The sequence below is a fragment of the Odocoileus virginianus genome, chromosome 6 (assembly GCF_023699985.2).
Source record: "Odocoileus virginianus isolate 20LAN1187 ecotype Illinois chromosome 6, Ovbor_1.2, whole genome shotgun sequence".
In the NCBI taxonomy this organism is placed as follows: Eukaryota; Metazoa; Chordata; class Mammalia; order Artiodactyla; family Cervidae; genus Odocoileus; species Odocoileus virginianus.
Window position 1 is genome coordinate 12972074 of NC_069679.1, and position 24999 is coordinate 12997072.

The 24999-nt window shown below is 38.5% G+C and overlaps 1 protein-coding gene across 9 annotated transcripts in view; it reads left to right on the plus strand.

Moving 5' to 3' along the window:
* Positions 1-24999, plus strand: part of NEO1 (neogenin 1) — a 216935-nt gene that overhangs the window by 11697 nt on the left and 180239 nt on the right. The gene's annotated exons all lie outside the window — the stretch shown is intronic.

Sequence of the window (24999 nt, forward strand, 5' to 3'; positions counted from 1 at the left end):
CTTCTCCTGGAGATCTTCCTGACTCAGGGATCAAACCCGGATCTCCTGCAGGCAGCTTCTTTACCTACTGAGCTACAAAGACTAGATCATTTCCCTGAGGGAGGAAGAAAAAAACCTAGGGCAAAGACTTCATTGGGTGTCCAAAGGAAGGAAGTAATACTGTGTCTGTAGAAAAAGGTAAGTACCTAGAATCAGAGCTATGAAAAATGATAAAACTCATTTAGTTCCTGGATATCTTATTTAGAAACATTTATGTGAATAAATGGGATAGTGATAAAGTAATCTTTGTTATTTTCCCTTACCTCTATATGCATGTCGTGGCCCTAGGTTAGAGTGCTAGGCAGGGAGAGGGGAGGCTTAAAAAGACAATTCTGAGCAATTCTTTACTATAAATAACATATGTAATAACTTACCACTCTACTGAACTGAGGTGGGCAGTAAATGAGTTGTGTGTTCATGCTTAGAACAGAACCTGGTTTATCTTAATCACTCATTAAACATAAGCTCTTGTTTTTTATTATTTTTATAAACTGGATGGAAAGGCTAGCTAAAGATACATGAAAATTAGATAAAATTTATATAATTTGGCTTATATTATCTGATGACAGTGTATTACTAGATTGTTAAATGAGTGAATTTATGTAGGGAAGGATGAAAATTTGTTTAGTTTGGAGTATCTGGTTAATAAGTTTCTTGGAGGAGGCGAGACTTGAGCTGGTTTTGAAGGCATGAGTAAGCTTTTTATATGGGTAGGCTCTTCTGGCAAGGAGAGTAAAAGGAAGAGCAATATGAGTTGAGGCAGAATGTTCTTGATCAGTAAACTGTTTCTTGAAAAAGCTCATTTCTGTTACTCTGAAGTTTATCATTTGTCATGAAATGGAGGGGTAATTATTAGATGATGAAATCATAGGCCAGATAATCTTTTAAAGATTGTGATGCTAGAAAGGAAGCTGGAGGTAGTGCACATTCCAATTTTTGATGCCTGAAAATCGACCTTATCGTGACATATTTGTTTCCTAAAATGTCATCTATTTGCTGTTAGGCATTGCGGGTATCTTCTGAAACATTTGATTTCTCTGGATTTTATTCAAAACTGCAGAAATAAGTTTCAGGATGATGTGTATTGGGAAGTACTGAGGAATTCAGAAAACTTAAGATCATGGCATTTAGTCCTATCACTTCATGGCAAATAGATGGAGAAACAGTGGAAACAGTAGCTGACTTTATTTTGGGGCACTCCAAAATCACTGCAGATGGTGATTGCAGTCATGAAATTAAAAGATGCTTACTCCTTGGAAGGAAAGTTATGACTAACCTAGACAGCATGTTAAAAAGCAGAGGTATTACTTTGTCAACAAAAGTCCGTCTAGTCAAGGCTGTGGTTTTTCCATTGGTCATGTATGGATGTGAGATTTGGGCTATAAAGAAAGCTGAGCGCAGAAGAATTGATGCTTTTGAACTGTGGTGTTGGAGAAGACTCTTGAGAGTCCCTTGGTCAGGAAGGAGATCCAACCAGTCCATCCTAAAGGAGATCAGTCCTGGGTGTTCATTGGAAGGACCAATGTTGACTCTGAAACTCCAATATTTTGGCCACCTGATGTGAAGAGCTTACTCATTTGAAAAGACCCCGATGCTGGGAAGGATTGAGGGCAGGAGGAGAAGGGGAGGACAGAGGATGAGTTGGTTGGATGGCATCACCGACTCAATGGACATGGATTTGGGTAGACTCCGGGAGTTGGTGATGGACAGGGAGGCCTGGTTCATGGGGTCACAAAGAGTTGGACAGGACTGAGCGATTGAACTGAACTGAGAAATTAAATTTTTGCTACTTTATGAAGATATCCTGTTGATGGGCAGGGCTGTGGTCCCTCCCTGTTACTTGACCTGAGGCCAAACTATGATGGAGTTAATGATCATAATGGCAGCCTCCTTCAAAAGGTCCCAAGCACAGCATTGCTGCACTCAGTGTCCCCAACCCTGCAGCAGGTCACTGCCAACCCTTGCCTCTACCAGAGACTCCTGGACACTCATGGGCAAGTCTGGGTCAGCCTCTTGTGGGGTCACAGATCCTTTCTCCTGGTGCACACAAAGTTTTGTTTGTGCCCTGCAAGAGTCTGTTTCCCCAGTCCCGTGTAAGTTCTGGCGGTTCTGTGGTGGGTTAATGGCAACCTCTCCAAGAGGGCTTATGCCATACCCAGGTCTACTGCACCCAGAGCCCTTGCCCCTGCAGCAGTCCACTGCTGACCCATACCCTGCAGGAGACACTCAAACACAGCTCTGTCTCAGTCTCTGTGGGGTCTCTGGGTCCTGGTGCACCCAAGGTTTGTTATTTGCCCTCTGAGCATCTCTGGCAGGTATGGGGTTTGATTCTAAATGTGATTTCATGATTTTGCCCCTCCTACCATCTTTTCCCTTTGACTTGGGGTATCTCCTCAAAGTCACTCCAGTGCAGTTATCTTCATTAACTACACCATAATTTGGCCTCAGGTCAAATAACAGGGAGGGAACACAGCCCCACCCATCAACAGAAAATTGGATTAAAGATTTACTGAGAATGGCCCTGCCCATCAGAACAAGACCCAGTTCCCCCTCAGTCAGTCTCTCCCATCAGGAAGCTTCCATAAGCCTCTTATCCTTCTCCATCAGAGGGCAGATGGATTGAAAACCACAATCACAGAAAACTAACCAAACTGATCATATGGACCACAGCCTTGTCTAATTCAGTGACACTATGAACCATGCCTTGTAGGGCCACCCAAGACATATGGGTCATGGTGGGGAGTTATGACAAAACGTGGTCCACTGGAGAAGGGAATGGCAAACCACTTCAGTATTCTTGCCTTGAGAACACCATGAACAGTATGAAAAGGCAAAAAGATAGGACACTGAAAGATGAACTCCCCAGGTCAGTAGGTGCCCAATATGTGCCTGGAGATCAGTGGAGAAATAACTCCAGAAAGAATGAAGAGACAGAACCAAAGCAAAAACAATACCCTGTTGTGGATGTTACTGGTGATGAAAGTAGAGTCCAATGCTGTAAAGAGCAATATTGCATAGGAAACTGGAATATTAGGTCCATGAATCAAGGCAAATGGGAAGTGGTCAAACGAGATGGCCAGAATGAACATCGACATTTGAGGAATCAGAAAACTAAAATGGTCTGGAATGGGTAACTTTAACTCAGATGACCATTATATCTACTACTGTGGGCAGGAATCCCTTAGAAGAAATGGAATAGCCATCATAGTCAACAGAAGAGTCCAAAATCCAGTACTTGGATGCATTCTCAAAAACGACAGAATGATCTCTGTTCATTTCCAAGGCAAGCCATTCAATATCACGGTAATCCAAGTCTATGTCCCTACCAGTAATGCTGAAGAAGCAGAAGTTGAATGGTTCTATGAAGACCTACAAGGCCTTCTAGAACTAACACCCAAAAAAGATGTCCTTTTCATTGTAGGGGACTGGAGTGCAAAAGTAGGAAGTCAAGAAACACCTGGAGTAACAGGCAAATTTGGCCTTGGAGTACAGAATGAAGCAGGGCAAAGGCTAATAGAGTTTTGCCAAGAGAACGCACTGGTCATAGCAAACACCCTCTTCCAACAACACAAGAGAAAACTCTACACATGGACACCACCAGACTAGTCAATACTGAAATCAGATTGATTATATTCTTTGCAGCCAAAGATGGAGAAGCTCTATACAGTCAGCAAAAACAAGACCAGAAGCTGACTGGCTCGGATCATGAACTCCTTATTGCCAAATTCAGACTTAAATTGAAGAAAGAGGGAATACCACTAGACCATTCAGGTATGATGTAAATCAAATCCCATATGATTATGCAGTGGAAGTGACAAATAGATTCAAAGGATTAGATCTGATAGAGTCCCTGAAGAACTATGGACGGAGGTTTGTGACATTGTACAGGAGGCAGGGATGAAGGCCATCCCCAAGAAAAAGAAATGCAAAAAGGCACAATGGTTGTCTGAGGGGGCCTTACAGATATCTGTGAAAAGAAGAGAAGCGAAAGGCAAAGGAGAAAAGGAAAGATACACTCATTTGAATGCAGAGAATAAGAGATAAGAAAGCCTTCCTCAGTGGTCAGTACAAAGAAATAGAGGAAAGCAATAGATTGGGAAAGACTAGAGATCTCTTCAAGAAAATTAGAGATACCAAGGGAATATATCATGCAAAGACGGGTGCAGTAAAGGACAGAAATGGTATGGACCTAATAGAAGCAGAAGGTATTAAGAAAAGCTGGCAAGAATACACAGAAGAACTATACAAAAAAGATCTTCACGACCCAGATAATCATGATGGTGTGATCCAGACATCCTGGAATGTGAAGTCAGGTGGGCCTTAGGAAGCATCACTACTAACAAAGCTAGTGGAGGTGATGGAATTCCAGTTGAGCTGTTTCAAATTCTAAAAGATGATGCTGTGAAAGTGCTGCACTAAATATGCCAGCAAACTTGGAAAACTCAGCAGTGACCTTAGGACTGGAGAAGGTCAGTATCATTCCAATCCCAAAGAAAAGCAATGCCAAAGAATGCTCAAACTACCCCACAGTTGCACTCATCTCACACGCTAGCAAAGTAATGCTCAAAATTCTCAAGGCAGGCTTCAACAGTAACGTGAACCGTGAACTTCCAGATGTTCAAGCTGGTTTTAGAAATGGCAGAGGAACCAGAGATCAAATTGCCAACATCCACTCGATCATTGAAAAAGCAAGAGAGTTCCAGAAAAACATCTGCTTTATTCACTATGCCAAAGCTTTTTACTTTGTGGATCACAACAAACTGGAAAATTCTAAAAGAGATGGGAATACCAGACCACCTTACCTGCCTCCTGAGAAATCTGTATGCAGATCAAGAAGCAACAGTTAGAACTAGACATGGAACAACAGACTAGTTCCAAATTGGTAAAGGAGTACGTCAAGGCTGTATATTGTCACCCTGCTTATTTATGTGCCGAGTACATCATGAGAAGTGCTGGGCTGGATGGAGCGCAAGCTGGAATCAAGATTGCCAGGAGAAATATCAATAACATCAGATATGCAGATGACACCACCCTTATGGCAGAAAGTAAAGAACTAAAGAGCCTCTTGATGAAAGTGAAAGAGGAGAGTGGAAAGTTGGCTTAAAACTCAATATTCAGAAAACGAAGATCATGGCATCTGGTCCCTTCACTTAATGGCAGATAGATGGGGAGACAGTGGAAACAGTGACAGACTTTATTTTTGGGGCTCCAAAATCCCTGCAGATGGTGACTGCAGCCATGAAATTAAAAGATGCTTGCTCCTTGGAAGAAAAGTTATAACCAACCTAGACAGCATATTAAAAAAAAGGCATTACTTTGTCAACAAAGGTCCACCTACTCAAAGCTATGGTTTTTCCAGTAGTCATGTTTGGATGTGAGAGTTGGACTATAAAGAAAACTGAGCATCAAAGAATTGATGCTTTTGAACTGTGGTGTTGCAGAAGACTCTTGACAGATCCTTGCAGTGCAAGGAGATCCAACCAGTCCATCCCAAGGAAATCAGTCCTGAATATTCATTGGAAGGACTTATGCTGAAGTAAAACTTTAATACTTTGGCCACTTGATGCAAAGAACTGACTCATTTGAAAAGACCCTGATGCTGGGAAGGATTGAAGGCTGGAGGAGAAGGGGATGACAGAGGATGAGATGGTTGGCTGTCATCCCCAACTCAATGGACATGAATTTGAGTAAACTCTTGGAGTTGTTTATGGACAGAGAAGCCTGGTGTGCTGCAGACCATGGGGTCGCAAAGAGTTGGACATGACTGAGTGACTGAACTGCATTGAAGAGATCCTTATTTTTAAAAAATTTTGTGGAATCTTTGTGGAATAGTGTACTTCTTCTTCAGAGTAGGTGTATTTAGTTAAGAGATTTTGCAGTTTCAGAATCAGCCTTATCTATCAGCCATAAAAATTTTGGGTAAAAATATCAGATAATATTGTGGTAATGACTCAATATGTAGTTCCACTTTAAGAGTGTTTTAAATTTGCCTCTGCATATGCATAATATTTTGGCCTTTGATATAAAGTTCTCATGCTACAGTCTTTTTCTTTAGAATTCACTGGACAGCCCCCTGGCTCCTCCAGTTCAATATTGTATATAATATTAATGTTTACTATGTACCCTCATACCCTCATGGAGAAGGCAGTACCCTCATGGAGAAAGCAATATCCTCATAGAGAAGGCAATGGCACCCCACTCCAGTACTCTTGCCTGGAAAATCCCATGGATGGAGGAGCCTGGTAGGCTGCAGTCCATGGGTCGCTAAGAGTCAGACACAACTGAGCGACTTCACTTTCATGCATTGGAGAAGGAAATGACAACCCACTCCAGTGTTCCTGCGTGGAGAATCCCAGGGATGGGGGAGCCTGGTGGGCTGCTGTCTATGGGGTTGCACAGAGTCGGACACGACTGAAGTGATGTTGCAGCAGCAGCAGCAGCATACCCTCATCTTTTTTAAAAACCTCTGTATACTTGTAGAATTTTTTTGTGTGTGTGAACTTTGAGATTTAGAAATTTCACCAGAATATGATTAGATGGAAGTTTATTCATTGATTTTTTTTTTTTTTCCCCCTTTTTAGAAAGTAGGTACATGGCATTGCATTTTGGTTAGGCGTTAGATTTAAATTCAGCCAGTAATATGAAAACTGAAATATGAAATATTTGAATGTGAAATATTATCATTTTCCCACTTCACATTCCTTAGGAAGCCCTACATTGTGCTTAGTTGCTCAGTCGTGTCTGACTCTTGTGACGCCATAGATTGTAGCCTAGCAGGCTCCTCTGTCCATGGGATTCTCTAGGCAAGAATACTGGAGTGGGTTGCCATTTCCTTCTCCAGGGGAGCCCTGCTTTGGAGGCTGATATTTCATCTCTCAATAAGTTGGGCCTAGATAGCTTTTCTTCTTAGCATTGAAACAGATTTTTTTTTTTTTTTTGGTTGATCACTAAATAAAGAGGAAGATTTGCATTGTTCAAAACCATTTTTTAAACTCTAGAATTGAAAGTGTAATGAGATATTCATACTAAGAGAGGCACACTGGCGCTGTGCTCAAGTAGAAGAAGAACAAGTTCATATCTCATATTGCATGCTTATATGGAATGGCAGGTAGAATGGATTGTTTTGTTTAAATTTTTTCATGTTCTTTCCTGTATGGTTGAACTCATTTAGCTTAAAATGTGTGTATGATGTGATTTCTCTTATTAGTGAGTTGTTATTGTTCTGAACACATTTATCTTTTTCAAGGTAGGAAAATTTCTTCTGTTACTTTACTACCTATACTCTGTTATCTCTTTCTGGAAATCCAGATAAGTATATTTGCTCTATTTCTCTTTCTTTGGTGTGTTAATTTTTGCTTTATGGTTTTGAGACTGTGTTATTAGGTACATACAAATTTAGATTGTTATCTTTCTGGTGATTAAAGTCTACTTTTTCTTTTATTAATGTAGTAGTATCAGCTCTCTTTTGATTAGTGTTGAAGAATTTTCACCCTTTTATTTTCAGTCTGTTTTGTAGTCTTATGTTTTATATGTAGCAAATTGTTAGGTTTTCTTTTTTATTTAGATTGACAAGTTTTTGCCTTTTTTCTAGGGCTCTTAGTCTATCTACCTGTAATGTAATGGCTGATATACTTGGCTTTAAATCTCCCATTTTATTATTATTTTTTCTTTCTTTGCCTGTTCTGGGTTCTCTTTTCTCTTTTTTTCTTGCTTCTTTTTGGTTGCATTTTTTTCTTTTAGTTTACCAGTTGTATATTCCTTTACTCTTCATCTTGTGCTTCTTAAATATATCTTTGACTCATTACTTTTACCATTTATTGGGTAATACAAGGCCTTTAGAACACCGTAATTCTATTTTTCCTTTTCTTTTAATTTTTATGTTGCCATTGTTACATATTTTAGTTCTGTTTATATTTGATATCCACAGGACATTATTATTTTATGTCATTACTGGTTTAGATTTACTCATGTTGTTTTTATTTATCAGTTGCTCTTCATTTCTTTCTGCATCTCTGAGCTTCTATCTGGGATTATTTCCTTCTGCCTGGAGAATATTCTTTAGTGTTTAGGTCTGCTGGACATGAATTCATTCAGCTTTTGTCTGTCTGAAAACCTTTGTTTCATGTTCAGCTTTAATTTTTTTGGAGTGGGGGATGGTAGATGTAGAATTCTAGGTGGACAGTTTTTTCTTTCAGCCCTTTAAGAATGTCATTTCACTGTGCACTGAACTCTATTTCTGATGAGAAATCAGCCATAAGTCTTATTTTTTCCTCTTGTGGAGAATGTGCTTTCCTCCTTTTTTACCCCTTTGGCTGCCACTTTTAAAATTTGTTTTCTATCTTTGACTTTCAGAAATCTGACTGTGATGAGCCTCATTGTCAGTTTCTTTGTATTTTTCATCCTTACAGAGTTTCTTGTATCTGTGGAATGATTACTTTAATCACTTCTGCAAAGTTCTTGGCCATTATCTCTTCAAATATTTCTTCCCCACTGTAGTTTAGTCTAGTTTGGCTTTTTTGAATCCTCATCATTCTGATGGGTTCAGAAAAACTATGGTTTTTGTAGCTGATCTGTCCTATTTTGGCTCTTAGGGTAAGAGCAAGTCTCTTATGACTTTCTACATTCTAACCAGAGGCAACACTCTATTTATTGATTTCTTAATTTCATTTATTGCATTTTTCAGATCTAGAATGTCTGTTTTGTCTTATAGTTTCTAGGACCCTGCTGAAATTCTCCATATTGTATCTTTATTCCTTTAATCCATCCTGTCATATGTGTTCCCATGAGGATTTGCTTTTGTATTTGTTATTTCTTCTGGTTTAGGGGTTTTTGTGTGTTTTTATGTGCTTGTTTATTTGTGATTGAGTGTTAGGGATTGTGTATGAAAAATCTGAATGCTACTACTATCTTCTCCCAGAAAGGATGTACCTTTGCTTCTCTTCTGGTATGTGGTTATATGAAGTTACTAACAATCTCAGATCACTTTAATACATTCAGGGATTGAGATGATTTAAAAGTGGGCTTCAGAATTTATGAGCTGAAGTATTTTGGGTTTACCTTTATTTCTTGCATGTAGCCCTTTGAGGTCCTAATCGACAGTTTAAGGAGTTGACCTTCCGCCTTGGCAGTCCCTCACTCCAGTTTTTGTCCCCTCAGGGCTTACATCTGTCTAAAGCTTCACTCATCTTCTCAGTCTCTTCAGCAGTGGTGGCCTTTAGAATCCACAGATAACCTCTAGGTGAAAAAAAACCAGCTCCAAATACCAGATTTATTTATTTGGATTTTCTCGTTTTCTGGATCTTGGTCCCTTAGCTCCTCATGACCTTGATTGCCCTCACACAGATCTTTTATATTTTGTCTAGCTTTTTATTTCTTTTCAATGGATGAGTTGATTGGAATCATCTACTTGGTCATTCCTGGAAGCTGGAGCCTTGCAATGCCCCTTTCATCATCATTCTTATTTGTGTTCTATGAGAAAATGTCACCCTTGTCTCATTTTTCATCATGGACAGTCTGCATTTATTGCCCCTGTTATATTTTGCTTCAGTTGATGGAGCAATCACTTCTATAGCTCCTAGGTCTCTTAAAGGTAATAGTGATGGTGGGATGGCGTCTGTGTGTGCTCAGTACTGCTGGTTAATGTGGACTTTTTTTAAACTTATGTGGGCTTATGTTCTAATGCTTCAGGTCTAGATGAAAGAAGAGAAAATTTTAGACTTTAAGTAATTTTATGTTGCTAGATCATTGGTTTGGTGGTTTGTAGGGATTAAAGCCAAGGTATAGTTAGTCTGTTGTGAAATTGGGAGGTTTATTGCTACAGTGTTTGTTTTCCATGCTGGAATTAAAAAATTTGCAATTTAAATGCTGGCAGTTGGTTGTGGAGATAGCAGTAGCAGCCTCTTCTCTTTCTACCCCTTGTCTCAAAACTTTGTTTAGCACATGATCTGCAGTGTGAGTGCTTTGCCAAAAGCTTTGCCAGGCTTCTTTCTTGGAGGCAACCCTCAGCCCACATATGGTTGGCACTCTTCTGTGATTCTCACTGGGCTACAGATTTTTCTCCCAGGTGTTTTTAAAAAATGTAATCCTTTGATTATTTCAGTGTATATTGGTGGTGGAGTGTTGGGTAGGCATTGATTACATTTATGAGCTCAGCTTTGCCATCTTGAACTGATAATCTACACTGTGTATGTTTTCTCTTTTTCAGTTGGTTTAGTTTGGAGTCTGATGCAATTAAAAAAGAATAGTTCTTATTATTTTCTTTTTACTTTTATGTACATATAGATTATAATGAAATTTCTGAATGACTCTAATAGGCCAATTAACTCTTGCCTGATAGGAACTCTTACGCATGTGTGCTAAGTTGCTTTAGTTGTGTCCAACTCTTTGCGACCCTGTGGACTCCTACCTGCCAGGCTCCTTTGTCTGTGGGATTCTCCAGGCAAGAATACTGGAGTCGGTTGCCCTGTCCTTCTTCAGGCGATCTTCCTGACTCAGGGATGGAACCTGTGCCTGTTACATCTTTTTCATTGGCAGGTGGGTTCTTTACCACCTAGCACCACCTGCGAAGCCCAGGAACTCTTACAGAATGGAGTATTTTTTTTTCCACAGACATTTTTTGCGAATGTTGAGTATATTTTCAGGGCTGTGCCAGGTTTTGAGATTATAGATTTGAGCAAGTCACTCGATCCTATGTATCGGTACTTGAGGTTGAAAGACTTTTCTTTGGGAGGATGAAGGCAACAGTATTCTTAAAATGATTTTTTTTTAACCTATTGTTAATTATTCACGTGTATAAAGAGTTGATAATAGTTCTTTATGTAGAAAATATTCCAGTTAAAGTCTTATTTATAATTTTGGTTGTGTTACTCATTTCCCCCCATATATAGTAAATTTCAGTTTGTCCTCGACCAGGTGACCATATCAAATAATAAGGGTTCATGTTTTACATATGATTGCATTTACTCATGTATTATGAAAAGTAGGATGGTATGACTTCTTTTTTTAATAAGGAATTCATAGTTCAGTAAGATGGGTGGGACATGAAACAAAAAAGTAGAAATATTATATATACATTATACAACCTTTTACTTACAGGAAGAAAAATTAGGAATCTGCTTTAGCCTTAAATCTAGAGTTTGCCAGTCTGAGAATCATTCTTTGAAAGTGGTTTGAATGATTAGGTATAGTAGCAGGAATTAGGAAAGTAGATAGCTGAGGCCACAGGGGGGATTGGAAAAGAACATGGCTAGCTTCATTATGTGGTTTCAGAAGAACAAGGTGTTATCTGTTACAGACATGAAATATACTGTAAGGACATTTGGCTGTCTTTCACTTTATATCCAGTTAGAATGGTACAATTTAGTAAAGGCTGTTCAGATTGAGTCTTCCTCACTAATGTTTTGTTATGATGTACGTTGTTTTCCTCACATGCTGTTCTTAGGTTAAATCCATTATTTTATGTATGTTATGTCATGGACTGGCTGTGACAAAGGATACCTGATGCCAGACCTTCCGTTTTCAATGAAGCGGCTTCCACACTTGAGTGTTGCAACATTTGGACGTACTGGTGTGTTTTGTGAGATACTGTGAAGTGTTAATACCTTTAATTACATTAAACAAATGAAGAATTATTCTACAAACTGTAAATATGACATATAAATGCAGTTTAATAGTTCAGTTGAAGAAATATTTTTTAAAATAATATTTTTATATATTTATTTATTTTTGGCTGTGCTGGGCCTTCGTTGCTGTGTGAGAGCTTTCTCTAGTTGCAGCGAGCAGGGGCTGCTGTCTAGCTGTGGTGCACAGGCTTCTCGAGGTGGCGGCTTCTCTTGTTGCAGAGCACAGGCTCTAGGGCACGTGGGCTTCTGTAGTCGCAGCGCCTAGGTTCAGAAGTTGTTGCGCACAGGCCTATTTGCTGTGTGGCATGTGAAATCTTCCTGGATTAGGTATTGAACCTTTTCCCCTGCACTGACAGGTAGATTCTCAAATCACTGGAACACCAGGGAAGCCTTGAGGAAATGTTTAATGAATATTTGTTATGTACCATAACACAAGATAATTTCGTGATGAAAATGAATTATGGAAGACATAGAAAAAAGCAGAAGTAAGATTCTTCCATGCCTCCCCACCCACCCAATGACATCAGTGGTTTACAGTATCTTTTAAGATTAGTTAAGGTCTTCATAGGGGCTGGTTCCTTTAGCCAAGGCCAGCATGCTTAAGTAATTTTTGAAGGATAGTCACTATTTCTCAGAGCATTATTATACACATGCTAACAGAATCTATACTCCAAAGGCCTGGGAATCTGCATTTTCAGAAACAGCGAGGTTTCTTATTTGAAAGCTTGAGAAATATTTTCTAAGTGTTGACTGAAAGTCTTATGTATATAAACTTGAAAAATTCTTTCTCCAAAACAGTGAATTTCAGACTGATTCACTCAGTAAACCTTTATTGAGTACATGCAACATATGCTAAACTTTATGTTGCAAGTGTTGAGGATGATTCAGACTTATACCTTGCCTTAGTCAAGTTCACTTTAATGGGAATGAGATAGGAAAGGTGATTTGTGCATGGCCTAACTTTAAAGAATTTGAAATTCCACTAAAAGGTATTTAAATAACCATTATAATACATGCAACAGAAAAGCCCACAGTGTGTATACATGTGTAGTGTTACTGGTGTTGCCTCACAGTTAGGCTGTGTGATAGTCTGCACAGTCTACACTAATTTCTTGGATTAGGATGATGGAGGTGGAGAAGAGTTTATGGAGTAGGAAGACATTTAGGTGATAAAATAGATTTTGGTGGTAGGTTGGACTTTGTGGTGAGAAATGTGTCCAAGATGACTCCTAAGGTTCTTAGGATTTGTATAGTAGGATGGATGGTGTTATCTTTTAAGGGGAAAGAAGTAAGTTTATGGGGAACAAGAAGAACCTGAATTTAATTTTGGACATAATGAATTTGATATGCCTTAGTGTTATCCAGGGGGGCAGTTTGTTACTGTCCAGAGTGCAGTGAAAGATGTGGACTATAGGTTTGTGAATCATCTGTTTAGAATATGGTCAAGTGAAGAGGGTGGGCTGTTAGAGGGCAGAGAAGTGAGTGGAGGAGTAGGAGGAAAACCAGGAGAGGGTTGTATCATAGGCATCAAGAAAGGAGTATCAGATTTGCTGACAGATTAAGTATGGTGAGACGTGAAGGATGTCTTTTGCATTAGGCTACCCATGAGTCATTGGTGACTTTACCTAAGAGGTTTAAGTGGAATTTGAAAGCAGATTGAGGGACAAGTGGGAAGGGAGAAAATTAAGACTGAAAAGTTCCAGAAATTTAGCTGCAAATGGGGATGACTGAAAGTAGTGGTTGAGGTCTAATAAGAATGGTATGTGTGTTCAATGGGTGAGACTCTTGAGCGTGTTTAAAAGGCATTAGAAGACTGTTTGAGAGGGGGTAGTTTGAATATACAAGGAAAATGAAATAATCAATAATATGTTTCCTGGGGAGGTTGGGAGAATATGGAGTTGGTTCTAAGCACAAGTAGAAAGATTTATAGTAGGTCACAGAGGAGGAGAGAGGCTTCCTCCGCGGCTCAGCAGTAAAGGATGTGCCTGCAATGCAGGAGATGCGGGTTTGATCCTTGGGTCAGGAAGATGCCCTGGAGGAGGAAATGGCAACCCACTCCAGTATTCTTGCCTGGGAAATCCCATGGACAGAGGAGCCTGGCGCGCTGCAGTCCATAGGGTCACAAGAGTTGGACATGACTGAGTGACTAAACAGCAACAACAGAGGAGGAGAGATACGGTACTCTTCAGCTGGAGGGAAGGAGTGTAGAATATGTGGTTATTCTTAATATGGAAGTGAGGTCTTCTGCTGTGCATGTAGAGAGTTGAAAAGCAAGAACCAGTTTTCAGGAGAGTTGGGGAATGAGTTGATCACAGAGTTATTATTATCAATACTTTAAAAAAAGTACTAATACATGAATATACCATACTAGGTAAACCATGAATTTGAATTCTGTGGGAATAGCATGATTTTCTATACCTTTTCCCCTCTTACAGGCCAGGGGCCCATGAGGCGAGCACTTTCGGGGTAGTAGGTTGTCAGTAAATATTTACCCTAAACTAGGCTCTTTAAATGAAAAATGCATCAACAGCAACTACTCTTGACTGTCTTAAATTTTTCAGACTAATGATAGAATTAATAAGTGAAGGAGGCCTCTTCTTCCGTGTTTAGTTCACCATTTCATCAAATCTCTCCCTGCAGCCTACTAATAAGCTTTTATTTTTAATTAACTATCTGATTTACGCAGCAGATTTTGCTTATTTGAGGACTCAATCCATGTCTAACAGATAAAGGTAACAACAGCTCAGGCATAGTTAAGATACATTGTAAATGCATTTGGAATTGGACCTCAGGGCAATTCACTTGGACACATCCATCTATAAAAACCTGTGGTGTCTAAAAATGGGGACTTCTGTAACCTGTTCCCCCCTATTTAGAGGCTAATTATGTAGTTTATTTGTCTCAAGATTAGGCAGCCTCCTTTCTAACCTGTCCCTCGCTTTGCCCATTTCATTACTCATGGGTAAGGTAAGGAGAAGAAAATCATAGAAAGGAGATAATGACTAAAATGAAACTCTCTTGTTTGCTGATTTCTTGCTGCTGCTTTCTTATTTCTGTGGTCCATTGGAATCTGTCAGATGTGTTATAATATTTAGTGTAATAAAATGGGTTTTCAGTGTGTGAGGGTAACTCTTGTGTTGTTTAGATGATAGAGATAATGAACAGTTCCAAGCAGATAGAATTATTTCCTTATGTTTCCATATAAGCATATGGCTTTTAATGGGCGGGGAGTAGCCCTTTTCTCTGTGTCTGTCTTCACACCCCTCCCCACTGTAACTGTCAGTCTTAATCCATAGCCCTAGGCATCCCCAGCCTCCTCTCCCCACTTCCATTGATTGCTGTGTATGAGTATGAAGTGCTGTCTTTTGGTGACCTGAGCGGAGTGTGACCAAGGTCAGGCAGGGTGCAGAGGCCAAATGGAATTCAGATTATGATCCCTAGACCATGTCCCCTCTAAGTAGTGGCCTTAATTTTTATCTCTGTATCCTCAGGGCCTAATCCAGTATCTGGCATGTATATGTCTCCAGAAATGTTTTATTTTTGAATGAAAGACTATTTCAGAATTAAAGTATAGGAGACATTATTTATCTTTCTGATTTTATAGATGAAAAGCATGAGGCTTAGATTCAGAAGTAGCTATTTGTGTTCCTCTGATGTAGCTAATTATATTTTAAACCATACAAAGAGGTAAGTGAATATAATATATAATCGCAGTCTTCCAGGAACCCCAAGTTAAGGAGGATGTCAGTAAGCCATCTAGCAGCTTTCCTCTGTGTGTGTGTGTGTGTGTGTGTGTGTGTGTGTGTGTGTGTGTGTGTGTGTGTGTGTTAGGTGGGGTAGCATTTGATGTTAGTGGTTTTTGTTTTCATTTTGTTTCTGGTGCTGATATTTTTGGGATACTGTGATACGGTAGGTACAGAGTTGCAGAAGATGTAGCTTTTGCACTAAAGGAACTTGTCTAATGTATCATGAGACAACATAAGAATCAGTATGTCTTAAAGCGATATGTGATTAAATGCCAAGTAAGTGGTATACTTTTATATAAGCCAGCTTTATAAAATGAAAAAAATGCTAATGATCCATCATTAGGAAGACATGCATTTTCAATTGCTTTTCTAGAAGTGAAAACAAATTTGAGTTTGGAGAACTCTGTGTTTGGAAGTACATGTGGTTGATTATTATCTCCTTGATGGAGATGACGGATGGGTGTTGCTCGCTGTAAACTGTCCGTGTGGAGATTAGGCTGGTCGATGGAGTCTTTGTGTCTTATGATGCTTTGTCACCAGCTGAGGAATTCAGCCCATTCATTTCAGTTGAATGGTGCTGGCCTATTGTAAAATTGTTTTATCCACATGTGTGTGCATGTGTGAAAAAAGTTATGAATCTTTTTTTTTTTTCCCCCCACTGAAAGAGGATCTTCAAGATTAACTGCTTCACCCCTTCCTTTTTCTCTGGTCCACTTGATTAGCTGGAACATTACTTGAGCTCTAACTGACACTATAACTTTTTCTCTTGTAAATTGTAGCTTATTTTTCCTCTGTTGAATTTCCTTTCTTGCTAAATTTAGCAAAAATTTTCTCCACATATAGCATAACTTTATCATATTTCAATTGTTTGGGGAAGAGTTGAGTGTGGAAAGTGAGGGTAGAAATTTGGGAGGGAAATGGTGAAATGCTGACTTCAGTGAATTTATCAGAAGTACAGAGAACCAGGAACATAGGTGCAGTTCTGATCTCCCTTCTGGCTTCTTTTGGTTTATCATGGCATAACTTCACCTGCAGACAGTCATGATGAGTATTTTTCTTTTTATCAATAGCAACATGGGGATTCCTGTGACATATAGAGATATAAGAAGCTATAAAGATAATGACATTTAGTGTATAACATTTACTCTCAAGTGTTTGTAATCTAGTTGAGATGTACTACCTTCAAAAGGTTTATGGTCTGATTGAGGGGTAAAGGACCTGAAAAAGTTAAATCACTGTGGCATATATCTTGTCCTTTGTGCCAGATGAAGGCTCATTACTGTTTTCTCAGGGTTTAGAAAAGTGCCAGGTAGTTGATTTTCAGTAAGTAAGTAATCGATGGGGGTCTTCCCTATAGCTCAGATGGTAAAGAATCTGCCTGCAGTGCAGGAGACCTGGGTTTGATTCTTGGGTCGGGAAGATCCCCTGGAGAAGGAAATGGCAACCCACTCCAATATTCTTGCCTGTAGAATCCCATGGACAGAGGAGCCTGGCGGGCTACCGTCCTTGGGGTCGCAAAAGTGTCGGACGTGATTGAGTGGCTAATACTTATTATTACTACTATTGATCGATGGATAAATAGAAGGTAAACATGATAGTAAACATGCGAGAGCCTCTGAGGGCTGTGGGCAGTTGGAGAAGGCCTGGGATCTTGACCAGTGCAAAAGGTAAGTAACTTTTTTGGTCTGATTTTGTGTTTCTGATTGCTCCTGACCTCAGCACTCCCACTCCTCTCACCTCTTGCTTCTTCCCTCTGATAACTGATTTCTTCTTCTGAAGCAAGCCTGATTCTCTCACTTCTGTTCTGCCACTGCTTTGTTTATCTCCTTAACTCTTCCTTTCTTCTTCTATTCCAAAGTCATGGCTGTTTAATCTCCTTGGGTTTAGAGGGATCATGTTTTGGTTTATAAGGTGACTGTGTTTCCTTAGGACCTAGTTCCCTTAGGTCCTAGTTTCTCTAGGTCCCTAGTTCTCCCTAGGTGAGGCATTATCTGGAAAAGACCTGAGTTATCAGAAAAAGTTTCAAAACATCTATGATTAAGAGGAAAATTCTGTAGGATAGGTGACACACACAGCAGTTTTAGAGCCACATTTTCAGGCTGTCATAACTACATTTTAATTGGCTATATTTTTTTAAACACAAATTAAGCTGGTTATGTTCTCCACCCTCCTCAGTTTTGGCAGTATAAAGGCCTGTTTCACAGAGAAGAACACGTAAACAAGTAAGTACAAGGAAGCTTGTGTGAATGAAGTTGTGCTCTATAGCTCAGTGACTTTCTCTGATTTAAGATGTAGCTCTTGGCAAGTTCAGATAGTTTGTGTTTTCTGAGGGAGAAGTCCAGTCTATTTAACTCTGTTTAGTAAAGACTTAATTATGATTCTCCAGTGGGAAACAGACTCTCAGACTCATTTATTCATTCAACAAGTATTTGCATTGAGTAGCTAACATGTGTGAGGTGCTGTGCTAGGTATTGGGAGATGGAAGAAATATTATCAACCTAATATAGGGCATGGCATGCATAAAAATAGTCATAATGCTGTGTAGAAAGTGATGGATGCTATAAAAAGGGTGCAGAGTGCTTTGGGAGTTCTAAAGATGGAGAGGTTACTTCCAGAAAGTTACTCAATTAGCCTGAGTGACTCAGGGTACACTTTATAGGGATGGTAGAATATGAACTGGATGGGGAAGGGCTGTGTTGGAACACAGGCTGTTGGCCCTGGCTGAGTAGAGGATGTGGAGATGAGAAGGGGGACAGGAAATACAATGAGCAAACATCTGTGAGTAGGAAAGCATTTGTATATAGGCACAGAAAATACTTTGCAATTAGAGTGTTAATGTGAAGCACAAGATAGGGATGGGAGCTTGATCTGGCAATGGAGTGTGCTGTGAATTGGAGGAATGGGTTGTGAGTCTAGGCTATTTACTAAAAATTGGTGTTTCTTGGACCATTTTTCCTCTAGTCAAAAAGTTATTGGTTTTATTGTGGGGGGGGGAAAGTATTCCCTACTAAAATAAGTTATAGAATTCCTTGGAAGAATTGATACTGATATCTTAGATAAAAGACTTCTGTGATACACTGTATTCAGTTTTGTTTCTGTGTTAAAAATAGTGGCTGTTCCAGTGTTCTGTAGATTTTATCATTTGAAATTTGTTGCAGTTTTTCATGATGATGTCTTCAAGGATGATTGAAGAGCAGCAGTGTAGGTGATTGGGCTGATCTCACTTGTCTCTTCTCATTCCACAGAAGGTTCTGTGTAATTTAGATAATGGCAGTGCTTGCTACCTTCCTACTCCATAAGAAGTCCAGTGCCAGTAAAACGTTCTTAGAAGGTTTTAGGGGCCCGATGGAGTAGGGCATGGCGTAGGCAATCGTTGGTTACACAGATATAGGAGATGCCCTATGCTTCTGCTATGGAACATACAGTTGGTTATATTTTCCTTGTGTCTTTCTGCAAATCTCTTCCTTATGCCTCCTCACCAGCAGCGCTGGGTGTTTCTAAGGTTTGGGGAACTTTGGACAAGTTGGTTAACCTCTCTGTGCCTCAGTTTTCTTGTGGAAGGCTCTATATGTTGGAGACTTAAGTATGTTCCACCTAACAAGTCATTTACTCTGTGGTTTTATTCCTAGTAAGTGACAAGCAGGAATTTGAATTTAGGCAAGACTGTTAACCAGCTGGCTATACTGCAAAGTACTGAACAGTGTAGATTTCCCTTCTGAAATGCTGGCTTTTTTCCTGTTTGACATGCACTCATTCCCATTTCCTTTGTTTAAGTCGTACCTACTTCTGCTGTTCCAATGAGAAAGGAAAGAAGTTCTTTTTAAATTGTTTGGGAATGTATGTGGTGAAGATAAGGCCCATTACAGTATTGGAGTCGTATCGTTACTCGTTATTTACTGACTCAAATCCTTTGCTCCAAAGAGCAGAGGTTTTGCTGTAAAAAGTTTGGTGTATATTGTATCATATGCTGTTATGATAGGGCCTCAAATTTGTGACCCTAGGGATACAAATTTTGTAATAAAGTTATCCTCATGTTAAGACATACAAGGTAATTTTTAGAAATCATTTCCCCTGAAACCAGAGTTAGTAAAAAATGCTAATAATTTTTCTTGTTAATGGGTGAAATTACCTAATCTTAATCTTGGCCGTTTTTTTTTTTAATTTTAATTTTTATTGAGGTATAATTGAAGTGTAGATATAGTTGAAAGGTAGATGTAGATTTTAAGTGTGCTAGTCAGTCAGCTTGAATATATAGTTTTAATTTTTTGCATTTTTTCAATTGGTTTGTGAAAATATATTCTAATTTAAATAGTCTCTCTTTGTTTTCTATGTATGTTATGAAATTCATATGTATTTTCAACACATATGTTTTCTACTTAGGCATATGTCAAACAGTAATCTGGTAGTGGAGGTGCTCTTTTGTATGAACTTCTGATATACTTGAATAGTTTCCCTTCAAAAACGGACTGTTAGTGTTGGATCTACATAGAGTGAATAAATTTCCTGGGAGGAAACGATAATAAAATATTCAGGAAGTTATTAGGAAATGGGAACTTGTGTTCTTGTTCACTTAGATAAGCTGCTGAAACCTTTGTGTATATTAGAACAGTTTGTATTAGAGGAAGAAATGAGAGGTTTGGCAACTTTCTTCTGATAGAGTTAGGGGCTGTGGACTCTAGAATGATGGAGTGTATGGTGCAAAGTTGAAAGAAAAATTTCCCAAAGCAAAGTTGTTTGAGAATTGTTTTGTCTCTACTTGAGTGTTTCTGTCAAGGAAGAAAAGTGAGAGCTTGCGGAAGCTGGGTTATGTAAACAAGAACCTGGGGTGGAGGGGTGGAATTGTTCCCTATGCTCCCCTCCTCAGTTCTAACAGTTTTTCTTCCTCTGCTTTGTTCTCTTGTCATCATTAGACTGTTTGGCTCTGTCCTTAATTTTAGCCACTTTGTTCTAAAGTAACTAAGAACACTCACTCTCTAAGCAGTATTTTTCCTTTTATTGACTAGCATTGATGTATCAGCTGTTGTATTTAGCAAACTGGATTTAGGGGCTTGTTTTTCCTTAGCATGTGTTCATGGCAGGGCGATTCACCCTTAAGTTTATGAGTTCTGGATCCCCTCATTTTCAAGGACCCCTTTTTTAGGGTCTGGAGAGTCTGACAATGTGTTCAGTGCTTACATATATATATGTATATTTTGTGTGTGTGTGTGTGTGAAGTCTGCAAAATTGAGACTTTCTTCCCTATTCTTTTTCTTACAAAAGACCCCCACATTATATATTTTTCAAACCCTGCAAAGTTCAGATCAGCCCTGGTTCATCAGGCAGCTTGAGTATTGATTTCTAATTGTGGCTGAGGTAGATTTGAAGGAAAATACCAGGAAGGAAATATTAGTGACGAAGCTGAGCTATTTCCTGAAATTTTCAGTGGCCAGGGGTTTATTTCTGAGTGTCAGGAGCTATCCGCTTTTGCAAACATGGATCAGGAGGAGGCAGGAGAAGTTGAATTAGGGCTGGAGGAGAGGTGGAAGGCACAGTATGCCACAACCTGGGTGGTGCCCAGGTGAGGATGTTCTCCTTAGAAAATAAGCGTTTGCAAGAAGTGCTTCTAATAGCATCTTGTAACTGAGAATCCATTCGAAGATAACATACTTCATCTTGAAATCTAGTGTATTTTTAGAATTTAAGAATCAGTTTTTTGAAAAATTTTGAGAAGTCAATTTCTTAGTTAACTGACTCACTTGAGATTAGTCTTTATTGATTTGAATGTTTCTGAAAACACTGAAATGTCACTGATTTTTCTTTTTTTTGGTTGCTGTCACTTGAGATTTGATAGCTTCTTGGTTTTTGGTAGGTGTTCTTCTCTTTGTCCTTTCTTCTTTACTCTTCATTTCTTTTTCCACAATTTCTTTTCATCTCTTGCTTTCCTTATGTTTGGATTCAAAGCTCTTTCTTACACTTCTGAGGATTTTGAATGACTGGACTGTGGGTAACCACATTTTAAAATTGTATTTTAGTATTCTGCTTTCTTTAAAGATAATTGTGTGCTCTGCATGGCCTGGAGACAAATTTACAGTTAAATAGAATGTAATGTTCTAAGGAGCAATTGTATCTAGCCTGTGGTTAACTGACTCAGGTTCAGATATGCTTAAAATTATTTCACTTTTCCGGGACTTCCCCGGCAGTTCATTGGTTAAGACTTTGCCTTCCAATGCAGGGAGCTCGGGTTCAGTCGTTGGTTGGGGAGCTAAGATCCCACATATGTCACAGCAAAAAACCAAAGTGTAAAACAGAAGCAATTTTGTAACGAATTCAGCAAAGACTTTACAAATTGTCCACATTAAAAAAATCTTTTAAAAAAGTTATAAAAAAAATTTCACTGTTCCAAAAATTCCTTCTAATTGGACTAACTTCTCAGGACTGATAAGAGCTTTTCTAGAAAGTTGTATGGATCTGCCACCTGGTGGTGAAGTATTATAGCAAGTATTACAGCAAGCATTGCAGCAAATATTTCATATTACATTGTGAAGTATTTGATAAGCATTAAGATTTAAAGTCTACTTAAACTCTTCAGATATGACCTTTTTCTCTCCTAATTGTTTTGACTGAGAAAATGTTACTTAAACATTACAGAATAGGGAAATTTCAATTAATGTATTTCTGTCGAATGCATTGTATAGGATTCTTCCTGGCTAATGAGTTGAATAGTTACTCCAATCAATATGAGAATGTACTCCCGTTAAATTGAAAAAGATGAGCTTTTTGAGAAGTTTGCTAATTATTTGAAGTTTTTAATATGAATAGTCATTGACTCAGAAAAAGAAATCATAGGACAATTTTTTGGAGAGAGAAATAAAGCATACTGTTTATTCACCTTGAAAAACAGCTGCAAGCATTTTAAAGCTTTTTTTTCTTTTTAAGCAAATAGATTAGCAGTATCTTATGGCCCTCAATTAGATTATTAGTACAAAGAAATGTTTATTATATACTGGGAACTGTGTTAAGTATGGAAGAAAAAGCAGTGAATAAAAACCCAAATGTTTTTTAAACATGTGAAGTTTATAATCTAGCAAGGGAGACATACTTACAGCATACTTATAATTTAGTTTCATTCAGTGTGGCCTGATTGTTTTCCAGGATGTTTGTACTAGTTTATACTCCCACCAGCAATACATTTGAATTACCATCTCTATCCTTGCCAGTATTTGATAGGACTTATCTTTCTAACCTGTCATTTTGTCACAGGTATAGTGTTATTTCAGTGTTAGTTGAATTTGCATTTTTCTGATTACTAATGAGTTTTGCGATGATTGCAGCTGTGTAGCTGTCAGCTTCTTTAACTTTCCTGTTTACATCCTGTATTCATTTTTATGTCAGGTGTCTAGTCGGTCCTGTTGATCTGCAGTTCTTTGTACATTCCTGATACCTAATGAGTGTCTTGCAGTGATTGCAGCCTTCCAACTCTCTGCTTCTGTAACTTTTCTATTTACATTGTATATTCATTTTTATGTCAGGTTACTAGTTTTTATTGTTAATTTGCAGTTCTTTGTACATTCCTGATACCATTTTTGTTGATTCTAGACATTGCAAATCATTTTTCTCTGTTCTCTGTTTACTTTGCTTGTGGTGTCCTTTGATTAGAAATCATTAATTTTAATGTCATTAAATCTATTGATTTTTTAAGAAAATTTCACTTTACTCTTTGTGCATTTCTGTGTTAGTGACCCTTGGTCTCCTACATTCTCTGCTTCTTTAATAGTTTTAGATTCCATACTTAGATAACATATCTATTGAGTACCTGTGATATTCTAGGCAATGAGTATAGAATTGTCAACTACATATACTAAGTACTTAGCTGAAGTATGAAGCTTAAAGAAGTGCATCAGAGCAACCAGGTGGTTGGTGGTATTATTTACTGATTTAGGAAACATTGGTGATGAGAAAGTTTGGGGCAAAAGTAGGGGTTGAGTAAAGATAATTAGTTAAATTTTTAAATTAACATAAAATTAAGGGTGCATGTACATGTAGTTATAGGAATTTTATCAGTGTATGGTGGATTCCTTTATTTACCTGATGAAGGGCAACCAGATTATCTTCATTTTGTAGGGTTTGTAATAAAACAGTTTGTAATAAAACTCTTATTACCCTTTATGTATAGGTTTTTGTGTCAACATGTTTTCATTTCTCTAGAGTAAATATCCCAGAGTGAGATTGCTGGGCCATGTAGTAGGTGTTTAATTTTATAAGAAGCTGCCAACTTCTTTTCCAGAGCCGTTGCACTTTTTTATACTCCCTCCAACAGTATGTGAGAGTTCTAATTGGTGTCCTTACCAGTACTTGTTATTGTCAGTTTTTGTTTTGTTTATTGCCATTCTAGGGGTATCTTGAAGTTTAAATTTGCATTTCTCTAATGACTAATGTTGCTGAGCTATCTACATGGCCCAGCGATTGGGATATTTACTCTAGAGAAATGAAAACATGTTGACACAAAAACCCATACATAAATGCGAATAACAGTTTTATTCATAATCCCTATAAATTGAAGACAGTCTGGTTGGCCTTCATCAGGTGAATAAAGGAATCCCGTGGACAGAGGAGGCTGGCAGGCTACAGTCTATGGGGTTGCAAGAGTCGGACACGACTTAGTGACTAAACTGCTACTGCTAATGTTGATGAGCATCTTTTTCTGTGCTCACTTGCCATTATTGGTGAAGTATTCATTTAAACCTTTTGCCCAGATTAGGTTGTTTTCTGATGGTTGAATATTCAGTTTTTAGTTCTTTATATAATATATACACAATTTTCTCTGTTACTGGTTGCAAAAATTTTCTCCCAGCCTGTCTTTTCATACTCTCAATCTTTCACAGAGCAAAAAAGTTGTAAAGTTTAATGAAGTTTGAATTACTAGTTTTTAAAAATAAAATCCCTCTATCCTCTTTTTATTTCTGGCTGTGCTGGGTCTTCGTTGCCACATGTGGGTGTTCTGTAGTTGCGGCGCATGGGCTTTTCGTTGTGTGGCTTCTCTTGTTGCTGAGCACGGACTCTAGGGTGCATGGGTTTCAGGCATTCGGTTCATGGGCTCAGTAGTTGTGGTTCCCAGGCTCTAGAGCACAGGCTAAATAGTTGGTGGCGAATGGACTTAGTTGTTCCACAGCATGTGGGATCTTCCCAGAGCAGGGATCACACTCATGTCTCCTGCATTGGCAGAAGGATTCTTTACCACTGAGCTGCCAAGGAAGCCCTATCAGTTTTTTTTTTTCCTTTATGAATTATGATTTTAGTCTTATGTCTAAGAATTTGTCTAACTTAGGTTTATAAAATTTTTTCTCTTCTGATTTCTTTTAGGAATTTTATAGTTTACATTTAATATTTGGATTTATGATTCATTTTGAGTTACTTTTCATGTAAAGTCATGGTTTTTGGTCCTTTTTTTGGCATATGGATGTTTAGAGCCAACTATGCTAAAAAGACTATCCTTTCTCCATTGAATTGTATTTTCATCTGTTTCAGAAATCAGTTACCATAATTGTGCGAGTATACTGGATTCTCTTTTTGGTTCCAGTGATCTGTATGTCTGTCTCTCTGCTAATACCAAAATG